The sequence below is a fragment of the Vulpes vulpes genome, chromosome 11 (genome assembly GCF_048418805.1).
Source record: "Vulpes vulpes isolate BD-2025 chromosome 11, VulVul3, whole genome shotgun sequence".
Classification (NCBI taxonomy): Eukaryota; Metazoa; Chordata; class Mammalia; order Carnivora; family Canidae; genus Vulpes; species Vulpes vulpes.
The window spans coordinates 7,143,141-7,160,409 of record NC_132790.1 but is presented as its reverse complement, the minus strand read 5'-3'; positions in this window follow the sequence as shown (position 1 = coordinate 7,160,409).

Sequence of the window (17,269 nt, the reverse complement as noted above, 5' to 3'; positions counted from 1 at the left end):
CAATAAAATTTCACAGTTTAAGGAAATGAGTTCTGAAATTGAAAAAGCCCACTGAGCACTTTGCAGAATTAATTTAAAGAGGAAAAAGAAAAAAACAGAACTAAGGGAATTCACTGTGAATTGCTCAGCGGTTGAGCATCTGCCTTCAGCTCAGGGTGTGATCCCGGGTACTAGGATCGAGCCCCACATCAGGCTCCCCGCATGGAGCCTGCTTCTCCCTCTGCCTGTGTCTCAGCCTCTGTCTCTGTGTCTCTCATGAATAAATAAATAAAATCTTTAAAAAAAGAGAAAAATCCCAACTGCTTCCACAGAGAGAAGATCAAACAATCAATCAACAACGAAAACAGGACACACAAAGGTTCAGAAACCCACATGGCATCAGACTTAGTGGCCACCGTAGGTGCTAGAAGATAATGGAGAAGTGCTTTCAAAATCCTGAGGGGAAATGATTTTCATACGAGAATGCCATACCCAGCCAAAGTGTAATTTTAGTGATAAGCTAATGATATTTTAGACATTCGAGACCTAAAGAAATTTGCCTTTACATGCATCCTTTCTTAGGAGGTTACAATAAATAAGGAAGACCTAGAAATCAGAAAACAGGACCTGCCCATTATTAGCCTGTTGTCTCTTGTCTCAGAACTATAAACCCACACTTGTAATAAATATTCCATTTCGTGGTGCTGGACTGAGACTCTGAAAATCCCTTCCACCTCAGCCAACTGGCTCCCTGTTACTTTGTGCTGATGGGGAAGGGGTTGGCCAGAGGGGGATGGGGGGGCTGGAGAAGGAGGAAGGGACTTGCTCCTTCCTGTCGGCTTCCTGTCTGCAGTTCCTGGATCACACTGACCACTTCTTCACCCTGGTACAAACATCATTTTCTTGAAGCAACAGGTGAAGCCGGTTTGCAGTTTTCCCAACACTTGCAGGATCTACTGTTGTTCTAGAAGTACCAGCACCTGCCGAGCCACTGCCTTCACGCCTTCCTGCACATGCAGTTAAAGTCACTGCTATGGTTTCTGAAACCCAGTGGCAGTGGGAGGAGACCCCAGCACAATGGCTATGCATCAGACTGGCGGGCTGCTTGAATGGACAGACCCAATTGGTCACCTTCCTACATCTATACTCTTTGCAGACTGACTTCTAGAACCTTTCACTGAAACACGGAATCTACTCTACACCTTGATTCTGGACTGCCATTGTGACTTGCTTGGCTGGCAAAATGTGATGGAAGTCACGGAGAAACCAGTTCCAACTACCAACCTGCAGGATTGTGAGCTGAATTAAGAGATTGTTGTTTCCAAACACTACATTTTAGAGCGATCCATTGTGCAGAAATAGCTAACTGATGCACAGGCTTAGAGAGCAACCAGTCCGCATTTGGAGCAAGAGGACTGAAGACTCACCAACAGATATATATTCAAGAAACAAAATGATATCATTAGATAAGCTAATGTGCTTGAATATGTCGAAAGAATATTTACATTTCTGGAGAAGAGTTAAATAATGATTTACTTGTAGATTCATAGAAAGCTAGGCAATTTATAATAAAAAAATTGTACAAGAATGACAATGCATCATAATATTTGACAGGCCTCCTCTGTGACTATTCATATAACCATAATAAAGCAAACACTGAATATTGTTTTAACCTTAAATTATAATATAATGATATTGAGAGGTGTGTGTGTGTGTGTGTGTGTGTGTGTGTGACTCATGGGCACACGTGTGATGGAAGGTGAAGAGGAGAATCAGGGAGAAATCTAAATCCTATATTCCATAATTCGAAGCCAAGAAATAGCAGAATGGGGACGCCTGGGTGGCTCAGTGGTTGAGCATCTGCCTTCGACTCAGGGCCTGATCCCAGAGTCCTGGGATCGAGTCCCATGTCGGGCTCCCTGCGTGGAGCCTGCTTCTCCCTCTGCCTGTGTCTCTGCCTCTCTCTCTGTGTCTCATGAATAAATAAAATCGTTTTAAAAAATTATTTCAAAAAAACAAAGAGCAGAATGACCGTGTTGGAAGCATAGAGATAGATTTCAGAAGAAACAACTAAATTAAGTAGATATCTCTGAGGAGTAGCAGTATTAGTGGGAGAAGTTGGGACTCTTATTGTAAGTCTTGTGGAGTAATTTGGTATGAGCTTGTGTGTGTGTGTGTGTGTGTGTGTGTAATAAAATTCAAATTTACTTAAACGAACGGCCCTTGTGGATTTCCTTCTGTAGCAATTGCCAACTCACTATTGTGAACTTGATTCCCAAGGCTTGGTTTCAGCGGTTGTCTTTTCATCGCAGTGTTCTTACTAGCTGAAATGCAGATAATATTCCTCAAAGTGCTCGTGTGTCCTCAGGCTCTTGCTCCCAAATCCAACCACTGTCTTTGGTTCTCCCTCCCAGTTGTGGCGGCCCACCTCTCTCCACCACCGTGTGCGTGCCAGGTGCTCAGGACATCTTCCCAACCGGTTTCCCTGACTCTTATCTTTCTTGTTTCCTTCAAATATTCTTCGCTCAGCTGCCAGAAATGATCTTTTTTTTTTAGAAATGATCTTTCTAAACAAGTCATCTCAGGTCATGGCCCTGTCTAAAATTCTTTATTGATTCTCCTTCATCTACGGGACAAAGTATATAATCACCAAAATGGCATGCATGGGCCTTCATGGTCTGGGCTCTCACCTTTGCAGCCTCACCTCTTGCCATCTGTTAAGCTTGTCTCCAGCCCCACTGAGCCTCTTCTCACCCCTTGTTATTATTATTGTTATTGTTATTGTCATGTTCTGGTTTTCTGCTTAGTTTTTGCACACGGGATTCCCTCTGGCAGGCCCTGTGGGTTACCAACTCAAAATTCACTCTTCTTTTCTTTTTATCTGCAGATTCCCAGAAATTCCCTTGGTCTCAGGGGAGGCAGGCCCGAGTCTTATTCCGGAGGTGGGCATATAAGCCAGTTCTGGCTATGGAACATCGGGAAAGGTTTACTTCCTGATAAGAGGAAGGTATGCAAGCAGAAAGCTCTCAACCCCATGCTCCCCTCTCTTCCTTCCCGGGAGATGGGCTAGTGACCTGGATCTGCTGTAGAGCAACGGGAGGAAGAAAAGGGGTGCCTCCTGGAACCCAGACTTCCTATAGCCTCGGCACCAATGCTAGAAACACCACCAGACGTTTTACTGTAGAAAAAGAACTCCTTTCTTCTTAATGCCACTGTTGACTGGCCGTCACTTGAAGCTGAAAGTATTTTTATTGGCTATACCTACACTTCCCAGCCTCAATCCTGCTCATTAAAGAGCTCTGTCCCTGACCCTGTGCACCTGGAGCTTCTTGAATTATTATTATTTTTTTAAAGATTTATTTATTTATTTATGATAGAGAGAGAGGCAGAGACACAGGAGGAGGGAGAAGCAGGCTCCATGCCGGGAGCCCGACGTGGGACTCGATCCCTGGACTCCAGGATCGCTCCCTGGGCCAAAGGCAGGCGCTACACCGCTGAGCCACCCAGGGATCCCCAGCTTCTTGAATTAGAGCATAATGGCTGAAAGCACCGGCTCTGAAGCCGGACTGCCCACGTCCATCACCCAGCTCTACTGCCTACTAGTTGGTAGCCTTGGACAAGTTATTTATCCTCTCTGTGCCTCAGTTTCCTCATCTAATAAATGGGGATAAGGAATTATTAACTTTATCTAATTATCACAGGCAGTAAATGAGTTAATATATGTATTTTGTACCTGGTTCCTCATAATCATTTAATTAATATTCGCTGTTATTAACACAAGCTTCATCATACTCAATCACAATAGCCTAATAATCCTCTTCCCTGATAGGTTGTAAAGTTAATGAAGGCAGGGGGTGCATCTGTCTTGTTTATTATATTCTCAGGGTTACTTTACTGCCCAATAAATATTTACTGAATAAATAAACATAGACCATGTAAACAGTATACAGAAGGTAAACCAAGCCAGACATCAACCCAAACGGAAAGGCTTTGTTCACCTGAAGTCAGTGAAAGGAGTTATAAATTCACAGCTTTGTGAGTTCTAGAAGGCCACTGCAGGAAAAATTCCCATCGTTGCTTCAAAAGACAAAACACCCATGTGCTCATCAGACCTCCAGTGAGCAAGCTTCACTCCATCAAGGAAAAAAACACTAGATCAGCCAAAAGGTCAGCTCAACAGCCAGTGTTGAGCCAGTTGCCTGTAAGCAATTGCCTTGTCCTTGTCCACATTTGGCCTTCTGAAGACGGAGACTGTACCAAAGACAGGCTGTGGGAAATAACAATAAATCAAGGCACAACAATTCCAGATAACTGTTCCTCCAGTATCTTTCTTGGTTTGTTTTGATTTATCAGCCTTTTCCTTGCCATTCATACCAGTAGCAGAGGAACTCCCACTGTCTGGGCTTTCGACTCATCCTTACCCCTCACTTGAGCTGGAATGTCATGACACAATTGTCCTTTACTGTGTGTGTGTGTGTGTGTGTGTGTGTGTGTGTGTGTGTGTGTGAAAATAGGGAAGAAAAGTCTAGCATGAGCATCGTTGCAATACAAGTATTCACTGTTTTCTGGTTAGTATGGAGTTTTTTCCCCTCATGTCTGCTGACAGGTAAGACAGGGGAAAATACTCCCTGGGCCTTCAGAAAGCTTTCACCATCGATCCTCATGATAATTGACTTTCTTATCTCTTTCTTTTCCTTTCACTTTGAGCAATTATGGCATCTTTCTTTGCAAAAGCTCAGTAATTGGAAAACTGGTTTATGAATCTGGTAACCTTTTCCTCCCTAAAGGTTTTTCTCCCCAGCACATAGAAAGCTAAGGGAAAGAGAAGAGAAAGGAAAAAATGTATGTATTTTGTGAGCTGTAGAAGGATGAAAATTAAATTTATTTAATATTCCCCTTGTTACTTTTCAGGAACTACTTGAAAAGGGGCACAAGATCCTTTGGATAACAACAAGGCTGAAGCTACATGAGGCACTTTCTTTTAAAAATATATATATTTTTTGGGGCAGCCCCGGTGGCGCAGCAGTTTAGCGGCACCTGCAGCCCAGGGCATGATCCTGGAGACCCGGGATCGAGTCCCACGTCAGGCTCCCTGCATGGAGCCTGCTTCTCCCTCTGCCTGTGTTTCTGCCTCTCTCTCTCTCCCTCTCTCTCTGCATCTCTATGAATAAATAAATAAAATCTTAAAAAAAATTTTTTTAAATAAAATAAAATAAAATTTTTAATTGTTATTTGAGTAAGCTCTAGGTCCAAAGTGGGGCTTGAACTTATGACCCCAAGATCAAGAGTTGCATGCTCTACCAACTGAGCCAGCCAAGCGCCCCCTTTTAAAAATACATTTTAAAAAGATTTGTAGCCTCTGCATTGATCAGTCTTTAAACCACCTTCACCAGATGGGATTAGCTCCAGAGACCACCCCATAACAAAGAGAAATAACAACAAAAATAATATTAGCAACAGCTCACATGCATCAAGGACTGTACTAAGCACTTTATATATGTTGCTTCATTCACTCCCCAAAAATCCATGAGACAGGTTCTATTATTATCTAATTTCCTAAAAAGGAAACTAGAGCATAGAGAGGTTAAAAATCACTTGCCTGAGGTCATGGAGCTAGTAGTAGAGGAGCTAAGACCCCCAAACTAGATCTGACTTGAAAGCCCACACTCTCAACCAACGTGGGAACTTATATAATATGTGTTACCAGTATGGGACAGTTATCTAGACCCTTTGTAAAACTGCCTCCAGTTCTCTCAGAGCTTCTCCCCTCCAAGTGCTCAAGATTCGAGAAGCTTTTTTTTTTTTAAATCAAAAAGATAACTACAAACAAAGAGTGGAGGCAGGAGGTGCAAGGTACAGCTGGCCCATGTACTTTGCTTGCTCCAGAAGTATTTTTAGGGGCACCTGGTTGGCTCAGTTGGTTGAGTCCAACTCCTGATTTCAGCTCAGGTCATGATCTCAGGGTCCATGGGTTCCAGCCTCGTGTCAGGCTCCCCACTCTGTGGGGAATCTGCTTATGATTCTCTCTCTCCAGGCAGCCCGGGTGGCTCAGTGGTTTAGCGACGGCTTCAGCCCAGGGTGTGATCCCGGGGTCCAGGGATCGAGTCCCACATCTGGCTCCCTGCGTGGAGCCTGCTTCTCCCTCTGCCTGTGACTTTGCCTCTCTGTGTGTGTGTGTCTCTCATGAATGAATAAATAAAAAGAAAAAAAAGATTCTCCCTCTCTCTCTAACCCCTCCCCCATGCACGTGCATGCTGTCTCTCAAATAAATGAATAAATAAATAAATAAATAAATATTTTAAAAAGAGAAGTTTTTAAAAAAATATTTTATTAATTTATTCATGAGAGACACAGAGAGAGAGGCAGAGACACAGGCAGAGGGAGAAGCAGGCTCCACACAGGGAGCCCGACATGGGACTCCCAGGACCCTGGGATCATGCCCCGGGCTGAAGGCAGGCGCTCCACTGCTGAGCTGCCAAAAAGAGAAGTACTTTTAAGGACTTTTAATTTGCAACAGCAAAAGTCCCCATAGCTTTCTAGGACCCTTCATAAACCCAGAGAACCTCTGCAGACGGAGTCTCCGCAGTCAGCCTGAGAGAACATCACCCTGCTCAGCCTCTCACCAGCTATATGATCTTGTGCAGGTGCTTCACCTCAGTGTGCTCATCTGGAAAGTGAACATAATAATAGCACGTGCCTCAACTCATGGGCCGCAGGGCAGGGCCTCCAGCCACAGAGGATTGTTCCCAGCCCTTGAAACCTATTGGAATTTTCACTGATGAGTTTTGAAATTTGGCAAGGTTGGCTTCTGTCTTCCTTCCATCTTCTCCCTTTAGGAATGGGAATGTCTGTAACTGCCTGCCCCACCATCGTATTTTGGAAATAAATAACTTGCTTTCAATTTTCCAAGTTCACAGATGGAGAAAAATTTTGCTTTAGGATAATGGATCATACAGAATCTCACTCATACTTGGTGTAGTAGACAATTTAAATGATGAGATTGGGGACTTCTGACCAGATGATATTTAGATGAGATTTTGGATTTGAGTGGATGATGTAATGGGTTGAAATTTGGGGAAATGTTGCGGTGGGTTGACTTTATGATGCATGTGAGACAGACATGAGTCTTTGGGGGCCAGAGGGCAGATAACAGCAGGCTGAAAAATGCTCCCCCCCCCAAAAAAAAAGATAGCCAGGTCATAATTCCTGGAACCTATGAATGTTATCCTATATGGAGGAAAAATGTCTTTGCGGATGTGATGAGGTTAGAATTTTGAGATGGTGAGATTATCCTGGGTTATCCTAAGATTGTTCTCTCAGTAGGCAGATGCCAGCTTTTTACAAGCAACCAAAACCATACTTGGAAGTAGGCAGTTTATTTGTAGGCAGTGCATGTAGTAGAAGAAGCACAGGCTGTAGATTGATACCAATCTGCCTTGACACCTGGGCTCTGTGTTACCTCATGGAACACACTCAACCTCCGAGACTGTTCTTGGCCCGAAAATACCACCTACCTTAAGGCTAGGGATGTGAAGTACCACACTCAGTGTCCAGATCCTAGCAGGCGTGTAAAGGCCTCATCATGAGTGGGGTCCAGCTAATGAGGGGGAGCCAGCTTACCAGCAGTACAGGATACTAGTGTAGGGCTGGTGACTCACGCTCTACCCTCAATCTGATACCCATGCTGCTTGCCTCTTACAAGTGACCTTGGCAGGCCAGCCTGACAGAAAATGGCTTTTAAGAAAAATGGCCCACGGGTCTCCCAATCAACCAGAGTGGCAGGTCATCCCATAGTCTGGTGCACGGACACGGCCTCAATTTGACAGAAGCCTCTTGTGCCCACCTGGGGCAGATCTGGTTTCACATATGGAATGTGCACTGTGTTAGTTAGGGTAAAAGTATTGTTTCCATAACAAAGAAATCCCAAAGGACAGCAGCTTAAACTAGATAAATTTATTTGTGTTTTATGGCAGAGCCAAGACATGGTAGGCAGCCCAGCCACTCTTAACATGTGGCTCTTACTTGTAGGTCCAAGGTAGTGATTGCAGCTCTCGTCATCTCTCAGCCAACAGGAAGGGGGAGTATATACTTAAGATTTTTAAGGCAAAATCCTGAGGGCAACCCTGGGGTTTGCTCATACCCCATTGGCCAGAACTTAGTGACAAGGGCTCACTGAGCTGTAAGGAAGATATAGATACGTTATCTTCACCTGGACTGCTGTGTGCCCAGCTAAACTCAATTACTATGAATAATTGTAAAATAGTGGGGGATATAGCCAGCAGATTGCCACGTCTGGCTCATGGGATCCTTTTCTCATTCTAGGTCTGTCAGTGGTCCTGTCTTTGGTAAGTGACCTTCTCGATCATAGTTCCTCTTCAAGAAACACTGTTGTCCTGCAACATGCACAAATGCATGGACACCTGTGTGATTCAGAACAGATCTATGGGCCTCAGGCCCATGAGCGTGAAATAATAGAGATTCAAGATCTGCATGGTATTTTGCAGTTTACTTAGCTCTCACCGTTCTATTTGATCTTCACCTCAGCTTTGAGAGTTGGGCAAGATTCATTTACATTCATCTCCACTTGACAAATGTGAAAGGTTTTCCAAGTGCTATGGAAACTTGCCCAGCTCAAGTGCAGAATGCCCACAAGGTCTGGGGATTAACACCCTCGGGAACAATCCTCAGCCAGGAAAGGATGAGAGTCTGTGACAAATCACCTCATACCTTCCTTGTCTCCTGGGGGAGGAATCTGACATGTGTTCCACACGGTGCCTCAGAGGGACTCCAGTGGGCCTAAACTACAGTCGCCCATAGTGGTAACTCACTCATTAGCACTCTCTTTACTGACTCATGTCCCATCCCTGTCTCACTTTCCTTGATCCCTCAGCTGGGACCCCCTCCCACATAATCTGCCTACATCAAAGGCCTTGTCTCAGGGCTTGGCCTTTTATAGTCCTTCCCAAACTAAGGTAGAGATGTAGCTATCTCTTTCCTCTTGGATGATAGTCTATGAACATGGGTACATAGAACTCTGGGTGAGTCTGAAAACATGTGACAGATGAACTAATAGGGTCCAAAACTCAGAGAGGGGACCCTGATGCTATAGGCAGCCTGGGATCCAGCCCACCTTGAAGTCAGCTCCATTTTGACCTTCACATAACCATGACTTGGTACCTTGAGCTTCAGATAGTTTTGAGTTGGTTTTTGTCCCTTGCAAACAAAAGAGTCATGGTGGGATAATGTTTATTTTCTTCTTTCTGCTTATATTTTTCTATAATGCAATACAAAAACATCTTAATGCCCCAAGTGACAGAATAAATTTCTAAAGGAAAAAAAAAAACTATTGGAAATGTCTTTTGAGAGTGTCACCTTGAATAACCCATGTGAGGGCACAAGCCACCTTTTTCTCTTAGTATCAGTGAAACCAGGCCTTCATGAAACAATGGAATCACTGAACCATGAGTTGTCGTAGGCAATCACACTCCCCAAATGCTCCCACAGTGGTGAATGACAGAGGGTCTTTCCTTTGTCAGCTCCACCAATCACCCGGACTCTTAGAATGGTTTGGATGTAGCTTCTCATTTGGCCCCAAAGCTGAGCCCAAGTTAATGACTTGGAAAAACATGCCATCATCCATATAATCTGTAAAAACCAGAGAGAGCCCTGAATCAGGCATTTCCACTGCAGAGGAAGCGTTCACAAATCCTGCACATTTTAATAATGTTTGCATTATTTCTCACAACTGTTTAATTAAATCCTGTATAAACAGATGGGCTTACGTCTTCGGTCCTAATAGTTGTAAAATTTGGATATTGTGCATGCTGACAATTACAAATATTTGTAGTTACCGAGTAATATTCTTTCCACTTAAAAAATATGCTACAGAGAAAGCTGATTTAATCTTTATGGAAACATACTATGGCTTTTTATTTCCATGGCTTTCTTATAGCCAGAGGTATACACAGACTGCTGGGCCTCACTGGGAAGACTAATGGAAACAAAACACAGAGCCCAGTCACCCACTGCTCAGAGCTAGGTACATCTTCTTTTTTCTTTTTTCCCCATGTTGTGATATTTAATCTTATTTTTTTCTATATTTTTTTATTGGAGTTTGATTTGCCAACATATAGTATAATGCCCAGTGCTCATCCCGTCAAGTGCCCCCCTCAGTGCCCGTCACCCAGTCACCCCATTCCCCTGCCCACCTCCCCTTGCGTACACCTTCATATACAGCTTCATGTCCATGTCTTGAAGCAGACCTCAAAAAAAACGGTCCGGATAAGATAGATCCAATTTTCAAAAATATGCAATTCCTTTAAATGGCAATTTATATATAATTTATAATAAATATTAGAGGGACACCTGAGTGGCTCATGATCTCAGGGTTGTGGGATTGAATCAGTCTCTGAGCTGGGCATGGAGTTTGCTTAAGATATTCTCTCTCACTCCCTCTCCATCCACCCCTCACCTTTCTCCCCTCTCTCTATACATAGATATAGATATAGATAGGATAATATATATATTGGATATATATTCTCTCTCTCTCTCTCTCTCTTTCTAGCATCTATCTATATTATCCATTCCAAATGTGAAATAATTGTTTATTAGTTAAATTGTGGTATACTATGAAATCTGTGTAGCAATTAAAAATAATTAAAAATGACAACATAGATTTTTATGGCAATAGCAGCAGAATATCAGCTATATTATGAACTTAAAAAAAAAGCAGATCACAAAGACTATAAACAGCATTATCTCAATTTTATAAAAACAAAAACCATCTTCCTACACACGAAAGTCCAGAAAGTCTTCCAGCAAAATGTTAATAGGATATATTTTGGGGCTATGGGAATGTATATTTTTATGTTCTTAGAGCTTTTCCGAATTTTCTGTAATGGACATGTATTAACTGTATGAGGAAAACAAAAATTAAAACTAATAAAAATACAAAACAGTATGTTTTAGAGAAGGCAGTAAAGGGACAAATAAGAAATCAGGAGGCCGTTCTATGATTTTTAATACACTTATTCAAAAATACTAAGTGCCTACTGTGTGTCGTCAGTACAAGTAGAAATACAGAGGCTTTTAAAAAAACTAAGCTCTTCTGCCTTTGATGTGCTCACAATTTAGAATAACACTAATAGAATTTTCTGCAATGGCGGAAATGTTCCCTGCACTGTCCAGTGCAAGTAGCTACGGGGTACTAAGAATGTAGTTAGTGTGACTGAAGAATGGAATTTTACACTTAATTTAATTTAATTTACACTTAATTTTAATTTAAACATAAGTAGCCACAGGTGACTAGTGGTCCTGTAGAACCAAAGGCACACGTGGAAATAATTAGAATGCACTAATGCTAGAGAAGCACACAGGATGGAGATACTAACTCTGTTCATTAAAAGCCTCTTGAGAGGAGATACATTTTGGGCAATGGGTCTACAGGTATAGCTAGGAATTCACCCTGCAGAGAAGAGCATTTTGGGCAAAGGATACTGCAGATGCAGAGGCATAGACATGACTGGGTCCGGAACTTTTAAGAAAGAAAGAGAACAGAAAACAAAGTGGCACCAGGCAAAGATCATGTCCCATCAAGAAAATAAGGAGAATAAAACCTAGATAATAATCCAGTAATATTAGATCCACAGAAAGGAGTCATTTTGTTACTTGTCTAGGGGAACAGCATCACTTTCAAGCCCACGAAAACCTGGTGTCTCAAGGAGGAAGGAGCTCTTCGTCTAAGCTGACCACTATTCTAGAAGCTTTCATACACTTTATCTCATTTAATCACCATTTTACTGGGAAGGAAAGCAAGGCTCACAGGGTAAGTAACCACCGAAGAACACACAGCTAGTTAAGTGGCTGAACTTGGACTCAAACTCTTGACTTCTAATTTTAAATTACCATAAAGAGATCAACTTATGCAAATATATCAGGTTACCTCCACCTGGGAAACCTTGAGACTGGAAATAGAAACACTCTGGACTAGAACGCAGACCCTAAGAGACTATGTTCGGAGATTTCATGGATCATTTCCAAGCTCTAATGGTGGTATCCCAGGAGACAGTTACCATCATGATAAATGAATTCTGAGCTGCCTTTCAAAGAGCGTAGACGGAGCTGGCCATTGTCTGATACGTGTTGTCCTGCATTGAGCGCTGCAGATTACTAGAACCAACGGTCCCAAATTTGGTGCCAATGCCCATGGCCCCTTAGGCCCAATTTACAAGGGTGATGCCAAAGTGACAAAATCGTAAGGTTCTGAAACTCATCTGTGTTGCCTACTGGTAACACAGCCTATAAAGAGGCTTGAATTTTCCAAGTCCCACATCCTGGACCATTGTCTTCACCACTGTGCCTTTCTGACCCTTGTTCAGAACCGACTCAATAGCCTTGGTTAACTCCACCAACTGCTTTTATAGTGATTCTTCCCAACAGCTGTTCCGCTCTACTTGTAGGAATTCCTGCTAGGTTTGCATGACTTTGAACTCAATTTTTTTTTTTTTTAAATCTCACTAACTAGGACAGCAACAGAAAACCAGGGGAAAAAGGAACATTCCAGAGAAAAAAGAGACTCTTCTTTGCTAACACTGTAGACATAAAACAGTGATTTTCTTGTACTTCAGATATTAGAAATTTCTTATTTCCAATAATGAATGTATTTGAGACGTGACTTGTGTTACAAGGCCGGTATCTCCCATTTTAGGGTGTGGGAAATTTGAGCAGATGGATAAAACAGAGAAGACTTGAACTTGGAAGAATATTAATTAGTGAACCAAACATACGCAACTAGTAAAGCAGGGCGACCCGAAGAATGATGAGGAAAAGGAGCAGAGGAAGGAAGTGAATGTGCTGTTTACCAGAAGGCACCAATATTGTTATTATGGAAGAATTAGAAATTGGAAAATTTTAGTTTAGTGTCATTTTAGTGCCTTTTATAGTTTAACGTATACAAGGATGGGGGCTGGAGGCTCAGATCATCATCATGTTTTCCAAAACCATGTCCTGTAACGGTTCCAGCCCAGCAGAGCTGGGAGATAGAAATGCCAGGACTTTAAAAGGAAGACTAGCCAAATATTAGTGGCTCGGGTCCTTAATTAACTGAACTCATTTTTCTGAGCTCTGCTCCTCAGAGGAAGACAATAAAATAGATGGAGGCTGAACACTTTCTAATAGAAATAGACTGTTTGGTGAATGTCCTCATTAATTAAAGTAGTAGGGTCTAGGGCTGAATTTTTTTAAAAATGCTTATACATTTTCTTACATAAATTGATAAATATGACAATTACAACCATTTTTTAAGTATGGTCTTTCCCCTCTTTTTCCTGTTTTTTTTTCCTCTTCCCCTCTCTCTCTTCCCCACTCCACCACCCTAAAGCACACTGTCCGCCAGTGTGTGTGCTTCCATGTGTTACTGGATCTCTCTCTCTCTCTCTCTCACACACACACACACACACACACACACACACACACAATGGGGTCATATCATTCACCTTTCAATGCATCTTGCTTTTCTCCCACAATACTTCAGGAAAATCTGTCTGGGCTAACTGTGTGACTCTAAATCATGCTTTCTAACAGTCGAACTCCTTCCATATTTTAGCTATACCAGTGATCTAACGTGGATATTTTTTCCCTTATCACTTTCACTTATCAACCAGGCTATGATAAACATCCTTGCCCTGAGCCCTTGTTCCTGGGGGTAGGTTCCTCAGAGTGAGATTGCTGGATCAAAGGGCAGCACGACCCTTTTCTTTGTCTCTCCCTTTAAAAGAATAGATGCTACTAGACTTTGTTTCTGATTTGCAAGTGACCTTGAGCAGTGACTTTTCCTCCCTCGACCTCTGCTTTCCCACCGGAGCCGTGCGGGACTACGGATGACTATGGATGACCTTGAATGTCCTCTGCAGCTTGTTCTAAACTTGTCTGCGTCTGCGCCTGCACCCCCTGCGCGCCTGCGCCCACTGCCCTGGGTTTTGCTGCAGTGAAGTGAGAATCCTCACTCCTGCTGACTCAGGACCGAGCGTCCTGCCTGTCTGAGTCTCAGGATTTGGGACCTACGTTTTGCGCACCGACGAGTCCCTTAGCTGAGCCACCGATTCCCAGCTTCCGTCTCTACTGAAATTCCTTGGTGGGGGAAGCTGTCCGTGATTAGTCCGTTCTCCCTGACACCTGAGGTCCAGGGGGAAACCGCACGGTTTCCCTTACCTCCTTACCTCCTGTCATTTTGCACGAGACTTCCTTGTGCCTAAACAAAAGGGGTCTCAGGACACTGAGCAGCCTCTGTGTCTGGGTGCTCCATTTTACAGGATGCTCCCACTTTTCTGTTAATGAAGATAAACACTTGATTACTGCGCGACCAGCCCCCCAATGAGGAGGGAAGCTGTTGCAACATGAGTGGGCTTTCCCCTGTGCGCACCTTCCCGTTTGGAACCCGGGAGAAGCAACGGTTCTATCTGCTAAAGCGGGGGGCTGGGGGGGGCCTTCAACCATGATCTTCCCAAGAATGAAGAACAGTTGCTTATGGACAGCAAAGCAGGCCGCTGAGCCGTCTCCGCAGTTCCCGGGCCCGCGGTCGTGCCCCCCACACCCCCGAGGTGGGGTGCAGCCTCCTCCTCCTCTGCTCGCAGGTGGGGCCTGCACCCAGGCCGCAGGGGCCGCAGTCCTAGCGCAGGGCCGCACCGCAGCCACACTGGGCCGCCGCGGGCAGGTGGCACCGACCCGGGCTCTCACCTGGCTTGCGAGTGCACCCGGGGGCGCGGGGGCGCAGGGGCGCAGGGGCGCAGGGGCGCAGGGGCGCAGGGCGTTTGGGGCCGGAGACCTCGCGAACACGCTTCTCGGGCTTCCTCGCCCGCGGTCGGGGGCGGGGGGGCGGCCGCTGCCTCGGAGGAGCAGGCGCCTGTGCTCGCGGCCTCGCCCCCGCACCCCCGCCCGGCGCGGCCTCTAGGAGGTTCAGGGTGGCCCCCGCGTCGTGGCGCGGACCCGCGGGGCGGATCTTCTTCCGCGGACGCCACCTCCCCCCCGCGCCCCGCAAATGCCAGATAGACGGGGCTCTCTTCTTCTTTTTTTAAAGCTATTTATTTGCTTATCTGCAAGGAGCGGGGGCAACGTGATCGAGGGCGAAATCAATTACTATTTTTCATCTCTGACAAAGTAATTAAGGCCACAGTGACCGGCTCCCTCCGACCGAGGGGCCGCGCGGTGATGGATGCGGACGTCGGCCCCTCTCGGCCGCCGCGCGGGCGGGATTATCACTCCGAGCCGGCGCGGCTGCGGGGGCGAGGCCGGTCTGCTCCGCGTCCTCGGCCCCCGCCCCCGGGGTCTCCACCCCCAGGGCCCCCTCCGTCGCAGCGCAGCCCCTTCCTTCTAGACCCTCTCGGCTGCAGGCGGGGTAGGGGCTGGGGGCCCGGGGGGGAGCTCCTGCAGCGCCTCCACCGCGCCCCCGCCCCCCAGGGTTGCCCCCACCCCTCCCCTCGCAGCGCACTCCTTCCTTCTAGACCCTCGGGGCTGCAGGCGGGGTGGGGGCCAGCGGCCTGGGGGGGGGAGCCCCTGCAGCACCTCCACCGCGCGCCCCCGCCCCCAGGGTCTCCACCCCCAGGGCCCCCCTCCCTCGCAGCGCAGCCCCTTCCCTCTAGACCCTCGGGGCTGCAGGCGGGGGGGGGGAGCCCCTGCAGCGCCTCCACCGCGCGCCCCCGCCCCGCAGCCCCCCCTGCGCGCCCCCCGCCCTCCCCAGGGCCTGACGCGGCAGCCGCGCCCCGCGGGGACCCCAGCGCGCCCTCGGGCCCCCCCAGTCCCGCCACGTCAGCGCGCCCCGGAACGTCGGGGTGTCCGTGGGCGCTCCCCGGGCTCCCGCGCGCCGCGAGAGGCCGGCGCCTTTCCGAGTCGTGACGGGCCTTGGTGCGCGCGTGTCCGGGGCCGCGGGGGCGGGGGGGGCCCGAGGCGGGGGCCGTCAGCCCGGCCTTGCCCTCCCGCGCCCGCTGCGGCCTCTCGGAAGCTGGGGCGCGTCTCGGAAGAAGCGCGCGGGGCTCCCTCCCCTCCCCCCGGCTTGGGGCCCCGCCGCCCCGTGGGCCCTCCCGCGCCCTCCGTGTCCTGCTTCCCGCGGAGCCGGCCTCGGGGACCCCGCGACGCCCCCGCGGGTCCTTGGGGGGGCTGCGGGCCTTTCCGGGGCTCCAAAGCACGTCTGCACCTCGGGTCCGGGAGCTTCTGGCGCAGAGACCTGGGAGGTCCCCAGAGCTCTCCGAGCCAGCCCGGAGCCCGCGGGCAGCCCCTGCACGGGGGGCGGTGCTGAGCGCTCCGTGAACGCGAGCCCCCACCTCCACCCAAGCTGCCGAACCCCGCGGCGTCGGGGGCCTCCTCCAGCCGCCCCGCCCGAGCGCACCGGGTCCCAGCTGGCGGGGTCGGGGAGCGGCGGAGGGAGCGGAGGCCCCCAGCAACCTGCCGCCGCGACCCCCTGCCCCGCGGGGACCCCCCCCGCCCCCGGCCCTGCGCCTCGGAGCCCCCCGGGGCGGTGGCCGGGCTGCGGGCGGCCGCCAGGGGACCCCCCGACCGAGGCCAGCCCGAAAGGCGCGGGCGCACGCGCTTCACCACGAATCCCCGTTTGGTCCCCAAACCGCACCTCCTCGGTGCCGGTGCGTCCCTGTCCGCGGAGGGCATCAGCGCTCTGAGCTCGCGGAAGGCCCCGTGAATGGTGAATCTCGGGCCGCCCCCTCCGCCGCAGCGCCCCAGCCCCTGCGTCCTCCCAGGCCTTCCCGCCAGGCCAGCCCTGCTTGGGGTGCTTGGGGCCGCCACCCGCGGGCCTCGGGCCTTGCGCTCCGCGTCCTGCTGGCTGTGCCGGGCCCTACCGGGAGGCCCGCGACGACGGAACGGCTGCCCCGTGACTTTGAAAGTGACCCAACAACGAGGGCACCGCTGCAAATCATTTCTGCTTTATTTCTTCAAAGGGTTTTCAGAGGAGCCTAAACATAAAAATACGAGCACAGTTGTAAGTGCGCTCAGAATGCGTGTGTGTGTGAACAGAGATGAACCAGGAAGCCAGAGATTAGACCTCGATTCCTCGATTCCTAAGCAAAAGCCCCAGTTTTCTGGGAGGGCTGACACTGGTCGTGTGCAGGGTAGGGCTGTGAGGACCTGAAGTCTGCAGGTGCAGGGGCAGGGGACACCCTCCGGGATGAAGGCCCCGCAGCCCGGGCCATCGCAGGGCCTGGGTCTCGGGGTGATATTGTGGAACCCGCTGCCTGCAGGTCGCAGAGGCAGCTGCGGGATCTAGAGGAGAGGAAGGCTGGAAGCTTGA